At 38.1% G+C, this 14,617-nt stretch overlaps 1 long non-coding RNA gene across 1 annotated transcript; it reads left to right on the top strand.

The window, feature by feature from the left end:
* Positions 1 to 1,623: 1,623 nt before the first annotated feature.
* LOC128559675 (uncharacterized) lies at positions 1,624 to 7,836 on the top strand. Its single transcript, XR_008372535.1, has 3 exons — positions 1,624 to 2,000; positions 5,253 to 5,331; positions 7,760 to 7,836. It is a non-coding gene; the product is annotated as an uncharacterized LOC128559675 (long non-coding RNA).
* Positions 7,837 to 14,617: the final 6,781 nt, after the last annotated feature.

Consider the following 14,617-nt stretch of genomic DNA (forward strand, 5'->3'; position numbering starts at 1 on the left):
TGAACTCGTACAAAACATGTTTGACACAGTCTCACACAATTCACTCATCCTTTGTAAATCAATCAACACGTTTTTCCCGAGGCAATGCCTATGTTCAGTTCACATAGCACGTGATTTTTATGACTACATATTGTTATTGTTGGCGCTAGCGCGGATATATTCAAAGTGACACGTCTAAAAAGGTATGTACATTTTTTTCTTCCTCTAATTTTTTTCTCTATTTTCTTTCTGTTTCTGTCGTTCTTCTTTTTCTCTTTTCTTCCGATACATATATTAGTTATTCATTTTGTATTTACCACATGTTTTTACCTGTGATGAAAAATCCTGCAAATTCGACTGTAGTGTAAACAATGGAAACTATTTATAGAGAAATAGCTTATGCAACTGCTTTCTCAGTTCTGCGGATTGATAAAAAAAGAATAATACATCAGAATTTTCATAGTTTTAATTGATTAACTCGGAGTGAAAAACATCGGGAGAGAGACCATGATTATGCTCAAACTGACGTGTATATGATGGAATTTCCGCGTGTACATGTTCCTATTTTCTGAAATGAACGATAACTATGGAAATAGCCAAATTATGTTTTGTGCAAATGTATTTTTTAATGGGAACATTGTTGATGGCGCAAACAACCTCACACCCATGAAAAAAGTGTTTTTGGGGACGCATGGTATAGCTTCCTGCCCCAGGCCCATCCCCTGTCTATCATCAACATGCATGTACAAAATTCGAAGAAAATGTTTATTTGAAACTTCCTTATTACTTACTGAATGAAACTTTTACAGCGTCTTTTGACAAATATCAAAACTATTTTGGTCAAATTCCGAGGGTTTCTTATCCTACACTCAACAAAATTCCTAATCGGTCAGTTTTTATTGTATTACTATTTTGTTAATAATGCAAGTATTTACAAGAAATTTCACATACCGACATTTAAATAGGTACTGCAGCTAATTCTTCATTTATTTTTGACCGAATCACCACCAACATGACCAAAGTAACCGCTTTAGGCGTTTTGGCCAGTTTAGCATATTTTGCACGCGCATGGCATGTGCGCCAATGAATACTTTTGGCATTACTGACGAAAATCCTACTAGAAAAACACATATCATCGTTAAATTGACACAAGAGCAACGCGCCCGGGCTGTCGGAATTATACAACAAAATTCAAAATCGGTCAATTCAATGAATTGTACTTAGGTTAAATTTCGAAAAAAGAGCGCAGATGGTAGATAACCAACGAGTGAAGGTTCTTATAAACAGAAATAAGGTTACAAATGGAAATAACCATCAAATAACATTTACAAACAAATAACATCAAAATTCTATTGAAATTGTAAAAACAATAGCACATGTGCTGTAAATGTGTCCCAGCTGGCAACATTCCGACAGCTCTGTCCCATTGCTCTTGTGTCAATTTCACCATAATATGTGTTTTTCTAGTTGGACTTTCGTCAGTAATGCCAAAATTGTAAACGAACACGTGCATGTTTGTGCACATGCACTGCACGTGCAAAATAGCCAATATTACTTATAGGCAAAACGCCTAATGCGGTTACTTTGGCCATGAGTCACCAAAAATAAATTATAATTAGCTACAGTGCCTATTTAAATGTCGGTATGTGAAATTTCGTGTATACACCTGCATTATTGACAAAATAGTAATACAAATATAACATGACCGAATAGAAATTTTGTTGAGTGTAGAAGTGAAAACAGTCAGTTCAGAATCTTTTTTTTTTTTTTTTTTTTTTTTTTTTTTTGTAAGTTTGGTCGTGAGTCTTTCTACCGATTGCCAAGCCTTTTGTATAAGTGTTGTTCCAATGAAAACAAGTGTTTTAAAATAACTTCGATAGTTTTAATTGCAAGTGAGACATTTATATTTAACAAAGTCTTATTTCTTTTTAAGGTTGTGTCTTTGTGGCAGAGATAAAGTGGTGTATATGAGATCATAGATGGGTCCACGTGGTTTCAGATTTCTACTGTAGGGTAAAAAGGTGCGTATGTTGTCTTACTTTCTGTGTTTGAAATTTCTAAAGGCAACACTACGATAAATATATGTTTCTGTTCTTACACACCCCTTTCTGTATTTCTTATCCTTAGTAAGGTAAACGAAAATCTAGATAATGATATAAAATGAATGACCGACGGTCAACTAAATTAACATTTGACCAATATTTGATTTTTAGCTCATCTGATTTTTGGGGAAAAAATGATGAGTTATTATCATCACCTGATCGGCGTCGGCGTCGGCGTCGGCGTCGCCAGGTTAAGTTTTATGTTTAGGTCAGCTTTTCTCCTAAACTATAAAAGGTATTGCTTTGAAACTTGCAACACTTGTTCACCATCAATAGCTGGCCCTGTATAGCAAGAAACCTAACTCTATCCTGCTTTTTGCAAGAATTACGGCCCCTTTTGGATTTAGAAAATATCAGATTTCTTGGTTAAATTTTATGTTCTACCGATTGCCAAGCCTTTTGTAAAAGTGTTGTTCCAATGAAAACAAGTGTTTTAAAATATCTTTGATAGTTTTATTTGCAAGTGAATGCCCGACGTTCAACTAAATTAACATTTGACCAATATTTGATTTTTAGCTCATCTGATTTTTTGGGGAAAAAATGATGAGTTATTCTCATCACCTGATCGGCGTCGGCGTTGCCAGGTTAAGTTTTATGTTTAGGTCAGCTTTTCTCCTAAACTATAAAAGGTATTGCTTTGAAACTTGCAACACTTGTTCACCATCAATAGCTGACCCTGTATAGCAAGAAACCTAACTCTATCCTGCTTTTTGCAAGAATTACGGCCCCTTTTGGATTTAGAAAATATCAGATTTCTTGGTTAAGTTTTATGTTTAGGTCAACTTTTCTCCTAAACCACCAAAGATATTGCTTTGAAATTTGCAACAGTTGTTCACCATCATAAGCTGACCCTGTACATTAATAAACATAACTCTGCCATGCTTTTTGCAAGAATTATGACCCTTTTTGGACTTAGAAAATTATGGGTAGGACAATTTTTCTATTATACAAAAAAATCAACAAAAAGTTGGTTGTCGAGGCGTTGCCATGGAAGTAAATACTTTAGAATAGTTTTAAATACAAAATGAGATAAGCCCGCGCGCTTAGCTCGATAGGAAGAGCGTAGGTTTACGGATCGCCGGGTCGTGACGGGGGCGTATGTTCTCCATGACGATTTCACATTTTGATGAAAGACATTGTGTCTAAAATCATTCGTCCTCCACCTCTGATTCATGTAGGCAAGTTGGCAGTTATTTGCGAAGAACAGGTTTGCTGTGACCATAATCCAGGAACACTGGTAAGGTTAACTGAAATACTGCTGAAAAAGGGCGTTAAACCCATAACAAAACAAGAGGGTCATGATGGCCCTATATCGCTCACCTGCTATCATTGCATTTGAGGACAAGAAGGTCCTCAGAAAAAAATATCTAAGTCCAAAGGACAGGAACAACAAAGGAAAGAAATTTAACCAAAAAGAAAAAACAAATTCTTACAAGGTACAGATATGTCAGAATACACCTAAAAATTGGCGGTACCATCCATGTTGTACCACAGAAAAGTGCCGTCGTTTATATGACTGAAAAACTGTTGAAAAAGACGTTAAACCCGAACACACACACACCTCAGAAAAGTGGTCTCGGTTTTTCCCTACGGCCACTATAAAAAAGTTACTAAAAATGAGCTATTTATAGTAACGTAAAAGAGAAGTAATTAAAAAGAAAATTATTGTAAGTGTACAAAAGAAGGATCTGCCAAATAAATCTGTTGACATAAATGAAATTTCAGATCAGTATCTTCATTAGTTACCGAGATATACCCATTTTAGTTTGAAATAAAGGGAGGTAATTTGACATAAAATCAGTCCGTAGTTATCTACCCTGATTGGCTCAGTCCAGCTAATGACAATAATGAAATTTCAAATAAGTCCTATAAGTACTTACTGATATAAATCCATTTTGACTACAATCAGGGGAGGTAATCAGATATAAAATAACTCTGGAACCTACGATTAGATCTGATTTGTCATGGAATCCAAGATTTATTGTTGTTGAAGATATTTTGGAAAATTGTATCAAATAAAACCATAAATGAAGTCTCTATATGGCTGTAAAAGCCAAATAGCCAATTTTGGAACTTTAAGGGGCCATAACTCTGGAACCCATGACGGAAACTGGCCAGTTTAAGAAAGGGTCCAAGATCTTGTAGTGATACAAGTTGTGTGCAAGTCTGGTTAAAATCAAATCATAAATGAAGTTGCTATTGTGCAGATAAGGTCAAAATAGCTGATTTTGGCCCTTTCAGGGGCCGTTACTCTGGAACCCATTACGGGATCTGGCCGGTTCATCAAAGGAACTGAGATCTTATGACAACACAAGTTTTATGCAAGTTTGATTACATTCAAATCATAAAGGAAGCTGCTATTGTGCAGACAAGGTCAAAATAGCTAATTCTGGCCCTTTCTGGGGCCATAACTCTGGAACCTACAATGGAATCTAGCCAGTTCAAGAAAGGAACCAAGATCTTATAGTGATACAAGTTGTGTGCAAGTTTGGTTAAAATAAAATCATAAACGAAGCTGGTATTGTGCAGACAATGTCAAAATAGCTAATTCTGGCCCTTTCAGGGGCCATAACTCTGGAACCTACAATAGAATCTAGCCAGTTCAAGAAAGGAACCAAGATCTTATAGTGATACAAGTTGTGTGCAAGTTTGGTTAAAATAAAATCATAAATGAAGCTGCTATTGTGCAGACAAGGTCAAAATAGCTGATTTTGGCCCTTTCAGGGGCCATAACTCTGGAACCCATAATGGGATCTGGCAAGTTCAAGAAAGGAACCGAGATCTTATGGTGATACAAGTTGTTTGCAAGTTTGGTAAAAATCAAATCATAAATAAAGCTGCTATTGTGCAGACAATGTCAAAATAGCTGATTTTGGCCCTTTCAGGGCCATAACTCTGGAACCCATAATGGAATCTGGCCAGTTCAAGAAAGGAACCGAGGTCTTATGGTGATACAAGTTGTGTGCAATTTTGGTTAAAATAAAATTATAAATGAAACCACTATCATGCAGACAAGAAATTGTTGACGGACGCACGGACGGACGGACTGACGACGGACGACGGACGAAGGGTGATCACAAAAGCTCACCTTGTCACTATGTGACAGGTGAGCTTAAAAGAAGAGATATTTAGGAAGAGCAACATTATGTTTTCTGTTTTCTTGCTATGTAGGTTGTGTTCAAGGGACAAAGTTCAAGATCAAAGAAACAGATCACGGGTGGATGTGTTTTTCAAATATGGAATATTAAATGTATGTATTTTACCACTTTTTATCTGGATTTTTAAGGCAAAACTGATTTATATTTGCTTCAGTTCGTACACATGTCTTTCTGTATTTTACTCAGTTAACAGTGTTACAATGGAAACGTACATCTACATTCTGATACAGGTGCTATAAATGATTGACCGATTCTGTAATATTGGATTGCCTTCATTGATTTTGAGTCATTTGTCTAATAAAAGTGATGTTGCCATGAAAACGTGTTTTATGAAACAGTTGTATGGCAAGTGAGTCATTCAAGTTTAACAAAATCATGTTTTTATCCCCCGACGAAAGTAGGAGGAATATAGTTTTGGCATTGTCCGTCCGTCCGTCCGTCTGTCTTTCTATCCGTCCGGAGCCATATCTAGGAAATAGTTGGGAATATTTATATAAAACTCCATATACATGTTCACCACTATGAGTTTTTGCGGCCCGCCATGTGTAACAAACTTATCATTTGGTAGAATTTCATTAAATTTCTTTCATTCTTTTCCGTGAACATTTATTGTAAACATGTGAAGTTGTGTACCCACACCTGGTCACTCTCTTACCTTGATCACACCCCCTCCCCCTCCCTACCACCTCCAAAAAAAAATATTCCTTATTTTAGATTTTTTTTACAAACGTCATATACATGTTCACCACTGTGAGGTTATGGGGCCCATCAAGTTCCAGTCAGAATGACAAAATAACACCAGAGTTATGACCCTTAGAAGTTGCTAGTGTTAACTGTATAGGGTACTGTAAATATGGCAATTTCTGCATCATAACTTTTGATATATTTGACCTAGAACTATGAAACTTAAATAGAATTTAGAACACTATAATGTAGTTATGCACACACAATTTCGTACGGATTTCTTTTGTAACTTCAGAGTTATTGCCCTTTAATTATCTAAAAATCCAAATATTTGTACATAACAAACTTCCTATTTGGCAGAATTTCATTAAATTTCTTTCATTTCTTTTCCCTGAACATTTATTATTAACGTGTGAAGTTGTTCACCCACACCTGGTCACCCACTTGCCTTGGTCACACCCCCTCTCCGTCCCAACACCCCTTCCCCCTACACACCCATAAAACATTTTTAGCTCCACTATTCGGAGAATAGGGAAGTGGGGAGGGGGGAGGGGCTATACTACTCACCCGGCGTCGGCGTGACTCTTCTTGGTTAAAGTCTTTCGGCAACCTTTGTTTTTCTGTCATATCTTTGTTACTATTGCTTATATCTTACTGTAACTTCACATAAACATTGTCCAGTATACAAGCAATGTATGAGTAGGAGCTGAGCCCATTATACCCGAGTTCAAGGTCACCAAGGTCTTATACTTAGGTTATTTTTAAGATTAAAGTTTTTCGGCAACCTTTGTTTTTGTCATAACTTTGTTACTTTTGCTTATATCTTACTGTAAGTTCTCATAAACATTATCCAGCATACAAACATAGTATATGCAGGGGCTAGGCACATTATACCCAAGGTCAAGGTCACAAAGAAGTTATACTTGGAATTATTTTCATGTTATTTTTTTTCGAAAGCTTTATTAATAGACAAATCTTTGGTACTCTAAAAGATAATGACTTGAAATTAAAAATATTTGATTATAATCATCATCTGCATGTGTGGTTACATACCCCATAACTCTGATTGTATTTTTGATAGAATTATGCCCCTTATGTACTTAAACTTTTTTTGCAATCTTTGATTTCTTGATGTAACTTTAATGCAATATAAGATAAAACTTAAATGTATCTATATCACCATCATCTGCATGTGTGATAACAATCCCCATAACTCTGATTTGTATTTTTGACCAAATTATGTCCCTTTTATTCTTAAATTCATTTAACAAATTTCGATTTCTGGACATAACTTTGGTACTATATAAGATAATGACTTGAAACTTAAAGTATATCTTTATCATCATCATCTGCATTTGTTGTAACAATCCTAATGACTCTAATTTGTGTATTTGATGGAATTATGCCCCTTGGTGTATCTTCCTGTTATGGAAGAGGTCTTTCATTCAGACAAATATTCATTTTACTGTCAAATCCCCAAATGGTGGAGCGCGCTGTCTTACGGACAGCTCTTGTTTTTTATGCCTTATTTCAGATTTTTTTTCCAAACCTTCCATGAATATTTATCAACATGCAAGTTGTACCATTCCCCAACCTCAATTAACTGCATTTAATTTTAAAAGCTAAGCTTATTACAGTAACATCCCATTTAAAATAAATTCTTTAGTCAGGATCAAAGTATCATACATTTATTATGTAAATTGATTTTGACTAATGAAATTATTATTAACATCCCGAACTTTTTGCCCGATATATTTTTTTGCTATTCCTCACCACAAACCCTTTCGGCGGGGGATACCAATTCATTGAATTTGCTTGTTTTTCTTGCATTTTAAGTTGTGTTTTAGTGGCAAAGATCAAGCACAACATACAAATCATGGACAAAGGTGTTGTTAGATCTGGAGCACAAACGGTATGCATATTTTCCTATCTTCTTTGTCAAGACTTTCTGAAAGCAACACTAGAATTATGTCTCCCCCCTCTGGGGGAGATAAATTGTTTTTGCCCTGTCCGTCCATCCTTCCGTCCGCCCGTCCGTACGTCACCCTTCATTTCCGAGCAATAACTGGAGAACCATTTAACCTTGAACCTTCAAACTTAATAGGAATTGTAGGATGCTAGTAGTATACGACCCCTATTGTTTTGGGTCACTCCGTCAAGGGTCAAGGTCACAGGGGCTGAACATTGAAAACCATTCGATCAATAACTAGAGAACACTTAACCAGAATGTTGAAACTTCATAAGTTGATTGGTCATAAAGAATTAGATGACCCCTATTGATTTTGGGGTCTCTCCGTCAAAGGTCACGGTTTCATAGGGGCCTTGAACATTGAAATCCATTTCCGGTCAGTAACTTGAGAATCCACTCGACCAAAAATGTTTGAAACTTCATTGGATGGTGAACATGCAGTGTAGGGATCCCTATTGATTTTGGGGTCAGGTCTGTTAAAAGTCAAGGTCACAGGAGCCTGGTCTTGAATATTCGTTCTGGAGAATAACTGAGAACCACTTGACCTAGATTGTTGTTTTAACTAATAGGAATGATTGGTCATGCAGAGTAATGCCCCTTTATTTTGAGGTCACTTGATCAAAGGTCATGGTCAAAGGAGCATGAACAGTGACTTGAGAACCCACCAGGCAATAGTGTTGTAATTTAGCGGATCACTGGACTTGCCAAGTAGATGATCCATATTGCAGCCAACCATCAGTGTATCTTTGACTTTCACTCCTGACCTCTAGTGAACTTCTTGCCTATAGGACTGCAATTGGGGGAGACATGTGCTTTTTTACAAAAGCAATTTCTAGTGTAGTATTTGTTTCTGTTCTTAAGCATGCTTTTTTGGGCCCCATGCGTGGTGGATGCTATAGATGTGTCTTGCCCGTACTTGCGTCAGTTCTGAAGTTTCGTTGACGCGCCTAGTTAAAAAAAGTATTTTGATATAAAATTGATGAACCATTGTCTTATCATGATGATTTGAACTTGCGCACTTCCTATTTTTATGCCCCAGCATCTACTGATGCGGGCAGCATATAGAGATTGTCTTTCGTCCGTCGTTCGTTAGTCTGTTCGTCCGTCCGTCCGTCCGTATGAGGTTAACCAACATGGGACCGTTTCGTCTAGCATCAATACCCCTTACTAGTATTACTTGATACTAATGCTGATGAAAACCTTTTGACCATTCCTCATCTTAGACATCACCTGGACCTGAGTTTGACCTTGACCTTGAACTTGACCTCGTGTTAGACCTCAGGTTGTTTTGTATCGACAAGGATGCCATCGGGGGCACCGAGCGTTTATTGAGCGCAGTTTCTTGCTCGGTCTGGTCTCAGCCCCCTATTTTTAGAGTTATGACCCATGAAAATAGTCACAATGCACATTGTCACCTTGTGACACTCCTAGCTCAAAGTATTTGATAAAGATTCATGAAACCTTGCATGAGTCTTAATCGATGATATGACTTGTGCGAATCTATTTTTATCCCCGCCACATGGGTGGGGGGGGGGGGGGGGGTTATAGGAATGGTCTCCGTCCGTCCGTTCCTCGCCCTTCCGTCGCCCATCCGCTGTCCCGTAACACTTTCGTGTCCGCTCCAAATTTCCTAACCCCTTGAAGGATTTTCTTGAAATTGGGTCAATGATCACCTCTCAAGCGATGTGCAGAACCTTAAAACCCAGCCTTGTCGGCTCAAGTGTCAAGGCTACAACTCAACGGTCAAAGGTTTGAGCCTTTCACTTAGTGTTCCGCTTTATACTCCTTAAACCCTTGAAAGATTTTTATAAAACTTGGGTGAATGATCACCTCATCAAAGGCGATGGGCAGAACATGAGTCAGCCCTTGCCGGCTCATGGTCAAGTCACAACTTAGGGTGAATCGTTTGAGCCTTCTATTTTGTGTATCGCTCTATATCTTCCTAAATACCCATTGAATGATTTTCATACAACCTGGGTCAAATGATTACTTCGTCAATGCATGTGCAGAATTTATGAGTCAGCCATGCCGGCTCAAGGGTAACGTCTCAACAGATGGTCTAAGGTTTGAGCTTTCCAGTTTGTGTCCTGCTTCGTATATCCTATTTCCTTGAAGGATTCATATGAAACCTAGGTCAAATGATCACCTCAAGGAAATGTACAGAACTCCTTAATCAGCATGCGGATGAAGGTCAAGGTCACAATAAGGTCAAAGGTTTTAGCCTTTCATTTGTGTCCGCTCTCGATTCCTAAAACCCTTGAAGAACGTTTATAAAACTTTGGTTCAAATGATTACCTCATTAAATACTATGTGCAGAAATTATGAGTCAGCATATCGGCCTAAGGTCTAGGTCACACACTTAGGGTGAAGCTTGGAGCCTTCCATTTTGTGTCCACTCTGTATCAGATTCTCTAAACCCTTGAGGAGGATTTTCATCAGAACTTGGGTAAAATGATCTCACCTCATTCAAGAAATGAGTCAGCCATGTCAGCCCAAGGTCAAGGTCACTACTCAAAGGTCAAGGTTTGAGCTCTGGTAGCTCTCAACCGTAAGGATTTTCATTGAAACTTGGGTCAATTGACACTTCATCAAATCGTTGCGCCACAATCATGAGTCAGCCGTGTCAGTTCAAGGTCAGGTCACAGCTAAAGGTAAGGGTTTACCCTTTCACTATCCGTAGCAGTGGCAGCGGGTTTTTAGGTGTCTTTCAGATGTCTTGTTTTTATTTGGTCTGCCCCAACTTTTAGAGTTATGGGCCCCCCCATGCCCCCCCCCCCGAAATAGATAAAAATGTCCAATTTTCACCTTGTGACGGTGGCCAGCTCAAAAAGTATTTCATATAAATTGATTAAATCTTATATAAGTCTTTATATCTTTGTTATGAAACTTGTGCACATCTTATGACGTACTTTCCTGCTTTAATGGTGGTGAAAGACCCAGGTGCCCTCGGGCATTTATTCATCACGAGCGGGCTCCTGGGTAGAACCACTTACGGATGGTCGGTGGTTAAACCCAGGTGCCCGCTCGTGATGAAATAATGCACGGAGGGGCACCTGGGGTCTTCCTCCACCATTAAAGCTGGAAAGTCGCCATATGACCTATCATGTGTCGGTGCGACGTTAAATCCAACCAAAAAAAAAAAAAACAAAAAAAAACTTATTTTTTATCTGGCTTCGCCTCCTAGTTTTTAGCTCATCTGATTTTTTGAAAAAAAAATGATGAGTTATTGTCATCACTTGAGCGGGCGTCGGCGTCTGCGTTGCCTGGTTAAGTTTTTTGTTTAGGTCAGCTTTTCTCCTAAACTATCTTTATTTCTGTTCCTACACATGCATTTTTGCATTTATACACTCAACAGGGTTACCATGGAAACATACATCTAGGCAGTGGAATAGAGGGGTCCGATGGCTCCAGGATCTGCAGGGTATACAGCATATTTTGGAGTATAATGGTATGAAGTTTACTTTTAATTTCTTGCTAACACTATGATAATTTGGTCTTTGTCTTTACAACATGCCTTTTGTATCTTATGCATTCAACAGGGTGTACCACGCGAATCACCGTGTATATACTAAAGGCCATGATATAAACGGAATGCAGAACGTTCTGATACACAAAGTTTTTAAGCAGATGAAGCAAGTAAGGTGTGTTGTTTTACTTTTTCTTGCTGTTTTGCGCATACATTGTTATGTTTGTTTTTGTTTTTACACATGGCCTGGCTGTATCTTATACAAACAACAGGTTTTAGCCCGGAAACGCATGTTCCTCATCAATGCAATGGTATAATGGATAACCGACGTTCAGATGTAACTAAGTTATACGCAAATTTGGGAACATAAAGGGGTTTGTATATTTACTTTTCTTTTGATGTGTAATTTGTATAAAGGTAATACTAAGATGATATATAGTTTGTTTCTGCTTCTTTAGCACATGCATTTATCATCTATACACTAAACAGGTTACATGGAAAAAGTACCTCTTCATCTAGGCAATGTATAAACTGATGACCGGCGTTCAAGTCCTGCCAAAGAGAGAAATCCAGTGCTGTCGATCAAGCGCTACAGTTTAGCTTTATCTAATCTAAGCCTGCTAAGCCCTGGAAATAAAGTCAGGCAAAACTGAAACAAAAAGCAAAATTTAACTGGATGCACTTAAAGTGACCTAATCTGTCTGGGTATATTTTCGCTTCGTTAGATGTATGTTTAGTGTATGCTGTTTTGTCAGGATCTGTTTGCAGTGGCTACTTGGTTGTTTTGTGGTGGTGTTTGTCAGACGGCTGTTTTGGGGTATGTGGAGGTGTCTGTGGTGGTTTCAGTGTGGTCTTCTCGGTTTTATTCTGTTGGTTGCTTGTTTTTGTTGAAAAAACGGGCTTTTGGTGCGTTTTGTTTGTTGTATTGGCTGTTCGTCATGGTGTTTTTTCTTTCTGCATTACCATGTATTATTATTCCGCTTTGTATACTGTCTATAGAAAATTATTAGAATAAGTTTCAATAGTACATTGTGTTATAACTTTTACTTGTCCAGCAAATTTTAGATACCCGGAAACACATTTGAAGATATATGCGGAGAATAGGCATCATGTGCAGACGAAGGCTGGGCTGGGAAGCGTGCGCCGTTGTTTTTTTCTGCTTGATATTCCTTTTGTTTTGATGCTTTCCCCACTAGATATGGGGGCACGTGAAGAACGAGACGCAGACGGATATTGAAGATGCATAACCAGACAAAATGTGGGTTACTGTTTATCAGGAACAGGTGCGTATGTGTGCTTTTTATATTATTCTATTTTTGTATGCATCTCTTCGCTGTTGTTCAAGTTGAATACAAGCCGGTGTAAACGATGTCGCATTGAAGATGACACAACTGAGTCTCGGTGGGAATGGTGAAGATAGCGCGGCTGATGTTGACTGTACAGACACGCGTTAAGATGTCTGATGTAGATGTGACATTGGTTTGTGGACGACGCAGCTTGGTTCTTCTTTTTGATCGCATGAGGTATATAATTTGTCCTGTACATTTAAGTTTTTCTTTTGCTAGCTTTATATTTGTTGTTAGTTTTTCAGGCCAAATTACTCACATTCATTGTTCATTTCACAATATATTCTCTATAAATTGGGATTTTTTGGTTATTATGTAGGTCTACATTGTTTTTAATTTTCATAGTTTTAATTCATTTATATGCCCCGCCTTCTGCTGATGCGGAGGCTATGTGACCGTCCTGTCGTCCGTCCGTTCGTCGTGCGTCCGTCCGTGCGAGGTTAACCAAATGGGACCGTTTCGTCTAGCATCAAACCCTTACTAGAATTGAATTGATACTAATGCAGATGTAACCTGTGACGCATTCCTTATCTTCAGACATCACTGACCTCAGTATGACCTTGACTTGACCTCATTTTGGACTATAGATTGCTTTATTATGGGCCATCTCTTAGTTAACCAAATGGGCCCGTTTCGTCTAGCATCAATACCACTTACAAAAATGAATTGATTCTAATACAGATGTAACCTGTAATCTTCAAACATCATCTGACCACAGTTTGACCCTGTTTTGGACTTAGGTTGCTTCGTATCGACAAGGATGCCACCGGGGGATCAGGAGTTTATTGGTACGCAGCTCCGTGGTTTTTATTTTAAACCCAATTATTGTTAAGGATTCAGTCAGGCAGAGTATAACTTTCAAATCATTTAGGAAGCAGAGGTCAATGTCACACGTTGGTGTAATTCAAGTAGCATGGCATGTGGACACCGATCCTGGTTTTGGTAACAAAGAAGTACTCGAAATATCCGACGGAAAGCAATTTTCTTGGATTATACTAGGAAGGAACTTACTATATCTGTTACGCATTTTGGAAAAAGTCTGTTTAGGGAATGACAGAATTCAATGAGGTTTCACTTCTTTAACTGGTAGATGTATAATTCGAAGATTTTCATGATTATTGTAATTTTATGTCCACACAACTTTATTTTGAATCCACTGAAGTGATGGGTTTACATAAGGGCATAGGATTACGACATATTAGCTTGAGACGGGGTTCGAATTCGGATCACCGCTATGGAATTTCAGACGCGGTTTTACAAATGTAAACATATATATACGAACTTTAAATTTTATTCTGTAAGAGTAAACAGGATAAAAGTGTCTTTTCTTTAAGAAGTTGAATTAGTGCCAGCTTTCCATTACGTGGCTTTGAATGTGAGAAATGGGAATTGGTGCGAAAACCCAAGAAGAAAAAAAACAATGTGGCTATTTACTGTATTGTATCATAGGAAGAAAATGTTAGTTAATGGAACAATAGCGCAGTAGAACTACCTTGTGGGAACCCCAAACGAGCCGGTCATCAGATGTGCATTGAAACTAGCAAAAACACTTGGTTACATGGTAATCAGCCCCCCCCCCCCCCCCCCCCCCCCCCCTTATCAACAAGGTAAGCTCCGAATTACTCTAGGAATTATAATTTATGCGGTGCGAGTTGTAGTAACAGTGTGTATAATGGGTGTCAGATTACATTTTTTTGCTCGACTTTGCGAAGAAAAAGTAGAGCTATTGTACACGCCCGGCGTCGGCGTCGCCGTTGGTTAAAGTTTTTGATAAAGTCAAATCTCTTGTTACTATCAAAGCTATTGACTTGAAACTTAAAATAGTTATTTACTATCAAAAGTCTACACCAGGTGAAAAACAATCTCCAAAACTCTGATTTTTAAATTTTGACCAGATTATGCCCCTTTTTAAC

This window comes from Mercenaria mercenaria, chromosome 9 (genome assembly GCF_021730395.1).
Source record: "Mercenaria mercenaria strain notata chromosome 9, MADL_Memer_1, whole genome shotgun sequence".
Classification (NCBI taxonomy): Eukaryota; Metazoa; Mollusca; class Bivalvia; order Venerida; family Veneridae; genus Mercenaria; species Mercenaria mercenaria.